The sequence below is a fragment of the Sorex fumeus genome, unplaced genomic scaffold (genome assembly GCF_029834395.1).
Source record: "Sorex fumeus unplaced genomic scaffold, SorFum_2.1 ptg000035l, whole genome shotgun sequence".
Classification (NCBI taxonomy): Eukaryota; Metazoa; Chordata; class Mammalia; order Eulipotyphla; family Soricidae; genus Sorex; species Sorex fumeus.
Genome location: NW_026606092.1, coordinates 7264939 through 7279226, shown reverse-complemented (window position 1 = coordinate 7279226; position 14288 = coordinate 7264939). Strand labels below are relative to the sequence as shown.

At 39.8% G+C, this 14288-nt stretch overlaps 1 protein-coding gene across 6 annotated transcripts in view; it reads right to left on the bottom strand.

Annotated features, from left to right (window-relative positions):
* USP15 (ubiquitin specific peptidase 15) overlaps positions 1–14288 on the bottom strand; it is a 127887-nt gene that overhangs the window by 29728 nt on the left and 83871 nt on the right. The window contains exon 1 of one of the 6 annotated variants that reach the window (XM_056117543.1): positions 5325–5387. The exons of the other annotated variants lie outside the window; for them this stretch is intronic. The gene's annotated coding sequence lies outside the window, so the exon portion shown is untranslated. Of the gene's footprint in view, positions 1–5324; positions 5388–14288 lie in introns of those variants that run through there. 6 annotated transcript variants of the gene reach the window in all.

Sequence of the window (14288 nt, the reverse complement as noted above, 5' to 3'; positions counted from 1 at the left end):
AGCACTTCTAAATGACTATTAAATCAAAAGAAGAGCATCTGTTAAAAACTACCCCACCTTTTTGATTGACTTTGGGGTGGTCTTTGCTTGGCTTTCAAAATCCCCAGACACTAAAGAGCACCTTCTATTTTCACAGAGACGTATATAAGTTTGATTATAATTCAGTATTAATAAGCTAACTAAAAACACAAATAATTTTAATGATAAATTATTAGCCATATTACCTGTCATCATGACCAATATATACTGAATTGAGTCTTATGCTCAAAATTAAACCAGTAAGTCCTAAATGATCCAAAGAAACCAATTACCCTATTTTTGAACATGTTTTAAAAAATTTAAAAACATTTTTCTTAAAATTTTACAAACACAAAACAAACACTGTCCTCCCATTGTTCCTCGATTTGCTCGAGCGGGCCCAGTAACGTCTCCATTGGAGACTTTGTTGTTACTGTGTTTGGCATATCGAATACATCACGGGTAGCTTGCCAGGCTCTGCCGAGCGGGCGAGATACTCTCGGTAGCTTGCCGGGCTCTCTGAGAGGGGCGGAGGAATCGAACTTGTGTCGGCCATGTTGGCTGCTTGCAAGGCAAACGCCCTACCACTGGAAAAGCAAATATTCAATAGTGCTTTCTTAATACAGATAACAGGTAAAAAAACTAAATGATGCTAAACTTTTCTCTATCATTTTGAGTTTATCATACTTCTTTCTTCACCTGGAATATATTAATCAAGAAATTATTTTCTTGAGTGGTATAAAGACCAGTGGGAATATTAAAAGTTCGTACAACTTTTGATACACATTTCAAGGCACAATTAAAGGCAGAAGTCAAATGAAATAATGCTATACTGTCAATCTGGCAGAAGACAATTACAATCAGTCACAATATAGCTTGCTTTGTAGTCTTGATTTGCGATTACTTAAAGCAATTCATTATTCTAACTTTAAACAAAAATTTAAATACATCCTTTTTACTTGGCTTTGTTTTTTGGCCACACCCAGTGGTGCTTAAGGCTAATCCTGGCTTTGAGTTTAGGGATTATTCCTGGAGGTGCTCAGGGGACCATATTCAGTACCAGGGACTGAACCTAGATTGCTGCATGCAAAGCAAACACCCAACCTGCTGTCTGGTTGCTCCAATCCCGCATATATAGACATCTCTTGACAATAAGAAAAATTGGAAACGTTAGTTGTCATTGAATGTAATGTCTTAAAATATTTTTTTAATTTGTTCAATGGTCTCGAGCGATAGCACAGCGGGTAGGGCGTTTGCCTTGCACGCAACCAACATGGCCCACCCGAGTTCGATTCTTCCACCCCTCTTGGAGAGCCCGGCAAGCTACCGAGAGCATCTTGCCAAAGTCTGGTAAGTTACCTGTGACGTATTCGATATGACAAATAAGGTAACAAGTCTCACAATGCTACTGGGACTGCTTGAGCAAACTGATGAACAACGGGAAGACAGTGATAGTGAATTTGTTCAATAATAAAAATCATAATGAAGAGTTCTGAAGCATTTCTCTAAAGATTCTTCTGCTATAAAATTATCACTTTCCAGAGTCTGGAGTGTCAATGGGTAGGGCATTTGCATTGCACAAGACCAAATTGGATTTAGGGATTTCATTCTTGGTAACCCAGATGCTTCCCCAAATCCAACAAGAGTAATTACTGAGCACTGCTGGGTGTGGCCCCCAAGAAAAGTAAGGATCACTTTCCTACCTGATTAGGAATGTTTTAAAAACAACCTGTTAAGACCTGTATACCTTTCTTTGGTTTGTGGTTTTTTGGGCAACACCCAGCTGTGCTCAAGCTTTATTCTTGGTTCTGTGCTTCAGGGGCCACTCCTAGCAGTACTCAGGGGACCCCACATCATACCAAGTATGGAACCCAGGTTAACTTCATGGCTTACCCTGTCTAGTCCAAGATACATATTTAAAAATGCGATGTACCTACAGAAAATTTCCTATTAGAATACTCAACGCTTTAAATTGAGTGATATGATATGAAACAAATCATACATATATTGTACCTATGTGGCTTATTCTCAGTGCTTAAGTTGTAAAACAGAGCACAATTCATTCTTTCATAATACACAGCATTTCTTAGCAAAAATGAGACTAAGTATGAATGTATCATAAAAAAGTGACCACGTAAGTAGTATTAGTATGCTATTTTTGTGACTAAGCATGGATTTTGTGATAGTCTATAAGATACACGACATCATTCTGAGGCACAGAATGAAATCATCTAATTTCAATTGACCAACACCAATATTTCAGTGTTTTAAGATCTAGTGCTCACTATAGAAATAAGGTTCAAATAAGAAACAATGTGAGCAATATTAAATCACATATCTAAACCATATTTTGTTTTTTTAATATTTTGGTGCCTACTGTTGTCCTAAAATTGGATAAAATTTTGTCAAGTATTTTATTAAAAAAAGTAGTAAGACTGAAGAAAAAGATTCCATATTAGTAGTTTCAAGTCTTCATATAAAAGAAAATAAAGACTGAAAAAAAAAAACCACCCCCATATTAAAGATAGGTAAATGTGCCAGGCTACACATTCCTGTATTTAAATATTTTTTATGATCCCTAGCCAAGTCAATAGTCTTCAAACTTTACATAAACATCTGAAGACCTAAGATCAAAAAACCAAATTCTTTTTTTATCTTTTAGTTTTTTTAGTTCGATTCCTCTGCCCCTCTCGGAGAGCCCGGCAAGCTACCGAGAGTATTCGATATGCCAGACACAGTAACAACAAAGTCTCCAATGGAGACGTTACTGGGCCCGCTCGAGCAAATCGACGATCAATGGGAGGGCTTTTACCTTTACCTTTAGTTTTTTTAAAAAATTTTTATTAGTGAGACACCATGAGGTACAGTTGTAGATTTACAAATTTTTGTGCTTGGGTTTCAATTATACAATGATCAAATGCCCATCCCCTACCAGTGCCCATTTTCCACCACCATGGATAATATCCTTCCCACCCCCATCCCCCCATCCCACCCTGCCTCTGTGGTAGGGCATTCCCTTTTGTTCTCTCTCCTTTATTGGGTGTTGTGGCTTGAAAAAGAGGCAACGAGTGGCAATCATGTTTGCTCTATAGTCTACTTTCAGCATGCTTCTCCCATCCTGGGAGGATCCTCCCAGCACCCTTTATTTGGTGCTCCCTTCTCTATCTGAGCTCCCTTTCCCCCCAGCATGTGTGGCTGGCCACCAAGCCATAGAGCAAAATTCCGGGTACTAATCTTGGCCATTCTTGGGTGTTAGTCTCCTATTTTGTCACTTTATGTTCCCCAGATGAATGCAATCTTTCAATGTCTATCCCTTTCTTTCTGAGCCATTTCACTTAACATGATACTTTCCATGTAGTACCAGGTGTATGTAAATTTCATGACTTTGTCTTCTAACAGCTACATAGTTCTCCATTGTGTAAATGTACCAAAGTTTCTTTAACCAGCCATTTGTTCTCCGGCTCTCAGGTTTCAAAAAACCAAATTTTATGTGTTGCATATGACAGACATTTGTGGCATTCACTAATTTAGCTTTGTGATATAATTGCTCATTGGAGATGCAGACCACAAGTTACTACAAAAAACTATTGACTACAAGGAATAAGAATGGCGCTATGGGGCTGGAGTGACAGCACAGCGGGTAGGGCATTTGCCTTGCATGCGGCCGACCCGGGTTGATTCCCAGCATCCCATATGGTCCCCTGAGTTACTGCCAGGAGTAATTCCTGAGTGCAGAGCCAGCAGCAACCCCTGTGCATCGCCAGGGCAACCCCTTTTTGTGACCCCAAAAGCCAAAAAAAAAAATGGTGCTATGTACAAGTAGATATGGGTTTTAAGTATTCCTCAAAGCACCTTCGTGCTTCTCTCCTTGTGCTTACACAAACATTTCAAAAGGAACCACAAATAATGAGTGTTCCTGAATGTGAAATTGAATTACAAGTCTTACGACAAAGACTGTGGAGATTAACATGCATTCCTCCCCTTCTGAGGGTGGCTTTTCTGTTAGAAACTCTCAATTTGTTAGCCCTCATTTTAGAATTCCTTATAAATGAATGGTACACATCCCTCAGGACTTCCTCTGGGCTAACTTTCTATCATGAACTCACGTAAACTGTATTTCTCTGTATAGTCTAGGTCTTACCTCATATTTGACTCTCAGAATCTAGTATGATGCTTAACACAAACCCCAATAAAGGTGTGCTGAAGGAATGAACATACAAATGGTATTCGGATGGAAAAGCAGTAAATAATAGTGGGAAACCCCTAATTAAAGAGCTGAATTGCACTGTATATAACTAGAATCCCCCCAAAAGTTTTCTAAGTTTAAAATTAAAGTTCAAATGAATGCCCAAACAAGGTTTCCTAATGAAGAAACTATTATAAGTGCCCTAAAAATTAACTTTTATGATAGTCCTGCACTGTCCTCCCGTTGTTCATCGATTTGCTCGAGCGGGCACCAGTTAATGTCTCACAACAAATTGTGAGACTTGTTACTGTTTTTGGCATATCGAATATGTCATATTTAGCTTACGAGGCTTTGCCATGTGGGCAAGATACTCTTGGTAGCTCGCCAGGCTCTCCGAGAGGGGTGGAGGAATCGAACCTGGGTCGGCCTCATTCAAGGCAAACACCCTACACACTGTGCTATCGCTCCAGTCCTGTGATAGTCCATGTAAGTGAAAACTGGAAGATATTTTTAAGACTGTTTTCTCAACATCTTGAATCTGAAACCAAATGTAAAACTAAACATAAAAACTGTAAAAAATGTCTTCAAAATAATCTTATCTGAGGAACAATCTGCTGTGTGATTCAATGTATACAGACCTTTAACCACTGTCATCAGAAAGAGCTATTTTTTTTAAAAGAATGCATTTATGATTGATTCTTTAAACATTCTCTAAAAGAGATTATAGATTTCTACCCTTTAACTCATATCAAAATTGAAATTTTAAATGAATATAATTTCACTATTTAAGTTACTTGGAAAAACTATAATGTTTTGCATATAATTCTTCCTTATACACACATGCATAAATCCTACTAATCTTATGTTACTTTTAAAAAGTTCTTTCACTAAGCATATTCTGATCACTAAGAATGTTTCTAGCATTCTCTGGGAAAAAAAATATGACTCACTTAAAAGTCTTAAAAGTTTGTAATTCACTACAGACTAGCTTTTTTAAATTGATGAGGTGAAATAGAAGTTATACTATGTTACCAAATCTCAAGTCTGTAATCAACATATTTTAGGAAATGAATAATAGCCATCCCAATAATTTGTAATGAATCTGGAATTTCCCCAGTACCTGGAAAATAGTCAAAGTAATCCCCTTCAAAAAGAGAAAGTTGTCTTTTGTAATGCTGAATATGAACCTCTCCCTTTCTGTTCAGGTGCTCCAGAAGCCCAATTTTCAAGTGATCATGTATGCTCACTATTTTAGTAAACCGGTAACTAGAACAGGAAAGAAAACAAACTTAATTTTTGATTACCTAACTCATTTTGTAACTGATCAAAATGTAATGTCACTCAAAACCCTTAAAAAAAAAGTAGCTACACCTTCAAACTGATCGATACTAAAAATAAAAACCCAATCTAAAATGAGGAAATCATTTTACTATTTAATAATTAAAAAAATAAAACCTAAAGGAATTAATGATTTAAGTAGTACTAGAATATATTTCAATCCCTCCTGGACTTTGAGAGTACGCTGATAAAGAATTTTCATATTTGCCACCTTGTCATTTTTGATTTGTCCTGACAATAGTATAAAAGCATTTGAAGAAAGGTACTGTGTAATTCTAAGGCATTCTATTAATGTTGGACATTGACTCTACTTGTGTAATGAAACAGTGGGTGATATAAAATACAACAGAGCTGAATCTTGTCTTAACATTTCATTTGCTCTTCAAAGCTTTATTTTAAGAAAAAATGTTAGCAAATACAGTGTAAATGATGTAGGTTTTCCTTTCCTTTTACTTTATTTTTATTTATTTATTATTTTGCTGAGCACTGCTAGAGATAATTCCTGATTGCAGAGCCAGGAGTAATCCCTATGTATCACCAGGTGTGACCTCCGCCCCCCCCAAATAAATAAATAAAGTTTTACTCATTTTAAAGTTTAACTCATTTATTATACTAAGAACAACTATCAAAGTAACAGTTTTCTTTAAGGTTTCATTACATTAGACCCAGAATTGGCACAAATACTTGAAGCAGAGCAATCTGAGGGGAAGTAGAAAAGATTGGGATCACACAAAAATCAGGGTGTGATTAGAGTGATCAGGTGTTATTCCTGGCTCAGTGCTCATGAGTGATATGTAGTGCTGGGGATTTGAACTAGCATTGCCCCATGCAAGGCAACTAACTGCCTTACCTCCTGTACTATCTATCTGGCTTGAAGGAGAAATTCAAAGATCATATAACATCTTGAACTATGAAGGTTTCTGATTTTTTATAGTGAAAAAGAACTTCAACTTTATATAATCAGTGAACAGAGAACAAGAGGTTATTTCAAGACTCCTAGAAGCATCTAAATAATGTTCTGAAAGTATTTTCATTGTCACTCACTGTGAAAGAATTAAAAATATAGTCACTCTGGAAGTAATATCTCAAATGAATCAATCAGAAGAGGATAAGTAAAAGAACGAGAGATGAGTCAGAAATGTCTCAATGGCTCACATAACAGAGAAAACCATTAAAATGGCATGGACATTTAATAGTTAGAACAGGATCTGTGGTACATTTATTAATTTCTGACTTGGATTACTTGGTGTGATAGTTGTTATCAGTAACAGCACAAGAAATAAAAGGTTCAGGTTTGGGGATAAAATATCATATTGAAATAAATGTTTGAGAAACTTGGTAGGGAGACAGACTTGGTATTTGTCAATTTTAAGTGGCTGTCCACTTCTCAAAAGTAGAGGGTAGCAAGAACCTAGCTAACAGGAGCTCGAATAACCTTCTTAAAAGCAATTATGGGGATGGTATGATGGTTACAGTGATACTGATAATAACATTTCATAGTTATTTACTATATTGTGCCAAATAATTTATCTTCATTTAGAAGATGAACAAACCAATTCCTTTCTTTTTCTTTTTAAAATTTCATTTTATTAGAGCACCGCGAATTACAAAGTAATTCACAGTTGGATTTTTGACATATAATATTCCATTACTGGTCCTGCTACCAGTGTCAACTTCCCTCCACCAGTGTTTTCAGATTCCTTCTCCTACCTCCCACCCCAGCCTTTCATCTCAACAGGCACCTTTTAATCTCAAAAAAGTCAATTTCGTATCAATGGTCATATGACATATTAAAGGAGCAGAATTAGGATTTTCAGTCAAACACTCAGGCTCCCCAATTTATACTTTTAACTGCTTTGTTTCAGAGATGAGACTAGGAGATGAGAAAGTTCAGCACTACCCTTTTCAAGGTAAAAAGTGCCTCTTATTCTACTTATCCATTTTTTAAAAAAAGGATGTGACAATGTCTAGGTGCTGAAATGAAGATAAGTGAAGTTAAAGGTACAGAAAGCAGTGCATATGATCAGGAACAAGAGCAAGAAAAAGTAATAGAGATTCCAGAAAGATGGTGATATAGTCATGATGACAGATGACAGACATACTACTACTCTGTGTATTAAGTGAGACAGTTTTATCTTACATTAGGAATTTCCAATTGCAAGTGATATGGCTCAGTGGTAGAGTATAGGTCTCTACCTATGTGTTTGATCTGTGGCACCAAAAAACTAGAATTTCCACACAAGCACTAGTAACAATTCTGCCAAGAATGTTTTGTTTTATTCTTGTGAAGCAAGATAGTTTTTACTGAAACTTACCTAGAAAGATGAAAGAGGAGAGAAAGAGAGAACTACATGTCCTTGTGAGAACATAGGCTTCTCCAAAGTGGAAAAAAAGGAAAGACCAGCAAGTGAGATAGGAGTTCAAGGGAGAATACATATTTAAGGAACAAGCTTTAAAACGTTACTGAAACTTTCTTCTTGAAGTTTAGAATGCCTAGAAATGCTTGAAGCAGTAACTGAAGAATTATTCAAAATACCTAAATTATGGGCGGGTATTGTATTAGCAGCGGGTAGGGCATTTGCCTTGCACACAGCCAACCCGGGTTTGATTCCTCTGCCCCTCTCGGAGAGCCCAGCAAACTACCAAGAGTATCCTGCCGCACGACAGAGCCTGGCAAGCTCCCCATGGCGTATTCAATATGCAAAAAACAGTAACAAGTCTCACAATGGAGATGTTACTGGTGCCCACTACAGCAAATCGATAAACAATGGGAGGACAGTGGACAGTGCTACAGTGCTACCAAAATTATATGCCAAATCTACAAAATACACATATATACATATATTTTATGTATGCAATAGCATTGTGTGTACACAAATCAATTAATCTATTCTTATGAAAGCAAACTCTCCCTAAATGATGGTCAGGTTTCTATTTTACGCATGAGATATTATGTAGAGAAATTATTTTCCAGCAAAACTTTAAGTTTAATGGGGAGGGGCGGGGCCACACCTAAATGTACTAAGGTCTTACGCCTGGGAGGGCTCAGGGGACCATATTGTGAACTGGGGATTAAACATGGTCACTCAAATGCAAGTCAAGTTCCTTATGTGCTGTTCTATCATTCTGACTCCCTAAATGACCATGGCCGATTTAATTAAGAGGTTATATGTTTATTCCACTGATAAGTGTTAATACTCAAAATATTTACCATTTACTCTATTTTCAGAGATGTCACACACATGAAAACAGCGTTAATACCTAGGTTTATACAGTGGAGATGCCAATATCTATTAGTGAGTGTGAACAAAGTGTTTTCAAATATGGTAAAAAAATATCTCTGGGGCATGGAAGAAATAAACCTGAGCTATAATGTTGTAGCTGTGCTTCTCATAAATTTAAGTTACATTAGATATAATATATGGAGTCACAGTAAGTAATAATAAAACCCAATGAAGTCAAGACCAAACTCAAATATGGTAGCTTCCTGGTAAATCTTCACTTATTTTCCAATGCACTTTTATGCCATTTATTTGGCTGATTTAGCACATTATGCATCTTTCATTTTCTTTTCTTTTTTTTTTAAAATAGCTCATTCATTAGACAATAAACCTTTTGGAAGATAGGTAATATTCTTGTTCAATTCTAAAAGGAAGAATTGTTATAACAATTATAACTAATGTTTGACTAAAATTTAATTTTGTTATAATATAAATTTAGAAGAATGGTCATAACAATTATAACCAATGTTTAGAACTACACCGGACAACACAGCATTGACACATATATGCTTTTTGAATTAGCAAAACAAATTAGTCAAATAAAAATAAGAAAAGTAGTTGCTTAATTCTTCTGCCTGAATTTCTCCAATCTTAGATGAACCTAATCTTATTGTATGTACCCAGAAATTTTATGCACCATGTAAGTCTGGGGTGAGGGGATAAGGAGGACGGGTGAATGAACCTTAAGTAAATTTTCACCATTCTAACTAATGATCTCCAGTTTCAAATTAGATTTTAATACTGCAGAGCAATACTCCTTTTATTTTTAATAAATAATCTGCCTTAATATTTTACCTAAATGTCTATGCTTTTGTGTTAGTAAGTATAATCATAATATCTGGAAATAGCTTGCTCTTGTAATAATTTTTTTTCTATCGTAATGGCAATGCCATTTCTTCATTAAAAAGTTATAATTCGGGATGTTTAAGAACAGAATGACGGGATAAAGGAACTACGGCAAATATATAAAATAGAACACGACTTGGCCTTAAGAAATGATGAAGTCATGCAATTTGCTGTTAAGTGGATGGATCTGGAAAGTACCATGCTCAGTGAAATCAGTCAGAGGAAGAGGAACAAACTCAGAATGGTCTCTACTGGGAACACTGGTGGTGGAGAATGGGCACTCGTGGAGGGATGGGTATTCAATCACTGTATGATGGAAACGTTTTCGACACCGGAGAAGAACTGTTCCTCGGAACATGCGATAAAAGAGGTGTTGGAGGCGTCGGTGTCCTTGTCAACACAAACTTGGCCAAGAGCATTGATTCATTCGAATGCCTAACAACCCGAATCGGACGTTTACATTTGAATAGATGTGGCTCACTGCCTGCAGTTTCTATCTTCGTTGTCTACGCACCAACATCTCATTATGATGAAAGAGAAATCGAGAAGTTCTACATGGAGCTAGAGAAGTTCTATAAAGAAGACCACACCTTCTACAAGATCATTGTGGGTGATTTTAATGCCAAGATAGGACCGAGAAGATCAGCTGAAGAACTTCACATCGGGACCCATGGCCTAGAATGGAACGAACAGGGTGAGAGACTGTCAGAGTTCATCATGTCGACCAAGACCATCCATGGTAACTCACAGTTCCAGAAGGCAGAATCTAAACGATGGACATGGGAGTCTCCCGGTGGACGATTCCACAACGAAATAGACCACATCATATTCAATCGACGGTTTTGCCTGACTGATGTCGCTGTTGTCCCAAAATTTCGAACGGGATCGGACCACCGTCTCCTTCGTGCAAAATTCTACTTCACAGAGCGGGGAGAAAGGGCTGCAAAGTTCAAAAAGAGAACTCCCAGAATGACCACCAACTGGGAACTCTTTGGTACTATTGCGGCAACATGGGAAGATGCCATTGTTGATAACATTGACGAGGAATACGATCGACTGGTTCAGCACCTCCATGAATGTGCGAGGAACGCCAAGAGAGAGCCACAAAAAGTCGCCTATCTTCGAAAACTCTTGAGCTAATTCGCCAGCGTGGTTTGGCGCATGCCTCAGGCAACCGCAAGCTAACTTCCGAGCTTGCAAAGCAGTGCAGAGATGCGATCAAGGAAGACCTCAAAGAGAGAAGAGCAGAAGTACTGGTAGATGCGGCAGAAGCCGGGAAAAGTATTCGTAACACCCGCCTGTCCTTCGCCAACTATAAGAGCAAGATGACTGCCCTCCGACGTCCTGATGGATTCATCACATCCTCCAGAACGGCAATGGAGAAGATTATCCATGACTTCTACTCAAATCTCTTCGATAGCCATGTCCACTTGCCAACATACCAAATTCCACAGGATGGGTATGTTGTTCCCAACGTTCTCCCCTCCGAAATCCGACACGCCATTTCGTTGGTAAAGAAACGAAGAGCACCCGGCCCAGACAAGGTCAGACCTGAACACCTGAAGAACCTGCCGTCAGTACTCATCAATACACTGGCTCGGCTCTTCACTCGCTACCTGTCTGAATGCAAGGTTCCGTCCCAATGGAAAACCAGCAGGACCGTACTACTGTTCAAGAAGGGAGACATCCATGACATTGGCAACTATCGCCCGATCTGCCTATTGTCTGTCATCTACAAGTTGTTCACTCGAGTCATCCTGAATAGGATTGGCAGAACATTAGATGAAGGACAACCATGCGAGCAAGCAGGGTTCCGCAAAGGATTCAGCACCATCGACCATATCCACACGATAACCAAGCTCATTGAGGTTTCTCGGGAGTTTAAGATGCCGCTCTGCTTAACGTTCATTGATTTAAAGAAGGCCTTTGATTCTGTTGAGACTGAAGCGGTCATTGAAGCCCTAGCCAATCAGGGCATTCAAGCCCAATACATCAGGATCCTCCGTGAGCTCTATTGCGGATTCACTACCAGGATCTCACCATTCTACAAAGAAGTGATCGTTGATGTCAAGAGAGGGGTGCGGCAGGGTGATGCCATTTCACCGAAACTCTTCAGTGCCACCCTCGAGAACATCATGCGACGACTAGAATGGGAAGGAATGGGAGTGAAGATAGATGGTCGGCAATTACACCACCTCCGCTTTGCTGATGACATTGTTTTAATAACACCAAACATCAGCCAAGCGGCACAAATGCTGGCCGACTTTGACCGTGAGTGTGGAAAGGTAGGACTACAGCTGAATCTTACGAAGACAATGTTTATGAGAAACAGCCTTGCTCCTGACGCCCCATTCGCTCTCAATGGAATGACCATCTCCGAATGCAACAGCTATGTCTACCTAGGTCGAGAGGTCAACATGACAAATGACCTGGCACCCGAGCTGCGCAGGAGGAAGAGAGCAGCTTGGAACGCCTTCAAGAACGTCGAAGAAATAGCTAAGAGGACGAAGAACCTCCGGCTCCGGGCACATCTCTTTGATTCCACTGTTCTTTCTGCATTAACATATGCCTCAGAGACCTGGGCCCTACGCAAACAAGATGAGAACGCTATTCAGGTCTCCCAAAGAAGAATAGAAAGAGCTATGCTTGGAATATCACGTTTCACTCAAATGAGAGAACGAATCCGGAGTTCTGACATCCGTCGACCATCAAGAATCAGGGACGCTGTCTCATTTGCCAAGGTGTCGAAAATCAGATGGGCTGGTCACGTAATGAGATTTAAAGACGACCGTTGGACTAGAGCTGTTAATGATTGGATTCCACGGGATGTCAAAAGACCGCGTGGCCGCCCACCTACCAGATGGTCAGACTTCTTCGTCAAGATCATGAACGATCGGTTTGAGGCCCTTCATGTTCCCGGAGCGAACAGATGCCATTGGGCAACACTAGCACGCGACAGGGACAAATGGAGACGTTACTGGCGCCCGCTCGAGGAAATCGACGACTAACGGGAAGTTAAGTGATTAAGTGATGATGGAAACGTAAGCACGAAAGTTTGTAAGTCTGTAACTACCTCATGGTGATTCATTAAGAAATTAAAAAAAAAAAAAGAATGGTCTGTCTCAAGTGGGACATAGAGAAACCCTGTAAAGTAATATCAAATGTTCAAACGCAATGAAAATGAAGAGCAGAACTTCCTACTTAGAGCAGTAGGAAGCCTGTCACTGGGGCAGGGGTGGGGGGAGTGGGGATAAGTTAGGGAGGGAACACTATGACAATTGCAGATGAGAAATGTGCCTGCCATAGAGACAGGCCAGGGGGTGCAGGAGGAAACTGGGGACATTGTTGGAGGGTAGTGGGCACTGGTGAAGGCATTGGTGTTTGAATATTGAACGCCTGAAATTCATTCACAAATATCTTTGTAACTTTGTAATTCACAGTGATTCTTTAAAGAAATTTTTTAAAGTCATAATTTGGGGCTGGAGTTAGAATACAGAGGTCAATGTGATTGTCTTGCATACAGTTCATCCAGGTTCGATCCCTGGATGAACCCCCGAGCCCCACCAGACGAGATCCCTGAGTGCAGAGCCAGGACCTTACTCTTGAGCACCACTGGGCGTGGCCCCAAACCAAAACCCAAAATAATCACTTAATCACTTAACTTCCCGTTAGTCGTCGATTTGCTCGAGCGGGCACCAGTAACGTCTCCATTCGTTTCTGTCGCGTGCCAGTGTAGCCCAATGACATCTGTTCTTTCTGGGAACATGAAGAGCCTCAAACCGATCGTTCATGATCTTGATGAAGAAGTCTGACCATCTGGTAGGTGGGCGGCCACGCGGTCTTTTGACATCCCGTGGGATCCAGTCAGTAACAGCTCTAGTCCAGCGGTCGTCTTTAAATCTCATTACGTGACCAGCCCATCTGATTTTTGACACCTTGGCAAATGAGACAGCGTCCCTGATTCTTGATCGTCGACGGATGTCGGAACTCCGGATTTTTTCTCTCATTTGAGTGAAACGTGATATTCCAAGCATAGCTCTTTCAATTCCTCTTTGGGAGACCCGAATAGCATTCTCATCCTGTTTACGAAGGGCCCAGGTCTCTGAGGCATATGTTAATGCAGGAAGAACAGTGGAATCAGAGAGATGTGCCCGGAGCCGGAGGTTCTTCATCCTCTTAGCTATTTCTTCGACGTTCTTGAAGGCGTTCCAAGCCGCTCTCTTCCTCCTGCGCAGCTCGGGTGCTAGGTCATTTGTCATGTTGACTTCTCGACCCAGGTACACATAGCTGTTGCATTCGGAGATGGTCGTTCCGTTGAGAGCGAATGGGGCATCAGGAACGAGGCTGTTTCTCATAAACATTGTCTTCGTAAGATTCAACTGTAGTCCTACCTTTCCACACTCACGGTCGAAGTCGGCCAGCATTTGTGCCACTTGGCTGATGTTTGGTGTTATTAAAACAATGTCATCAGCAAAGCGGAGGTGATGTAGTTGTCGACCATCTATCTTCACTCCCATTCCTTCCCATTCCAGTCGTCGCATGATGTTCTTGAGGGTGGCATTGAAGAGTTTTGGTGAAATGGTATCACCCTGCCGAACCCCTCTCTTGACATGGATGAT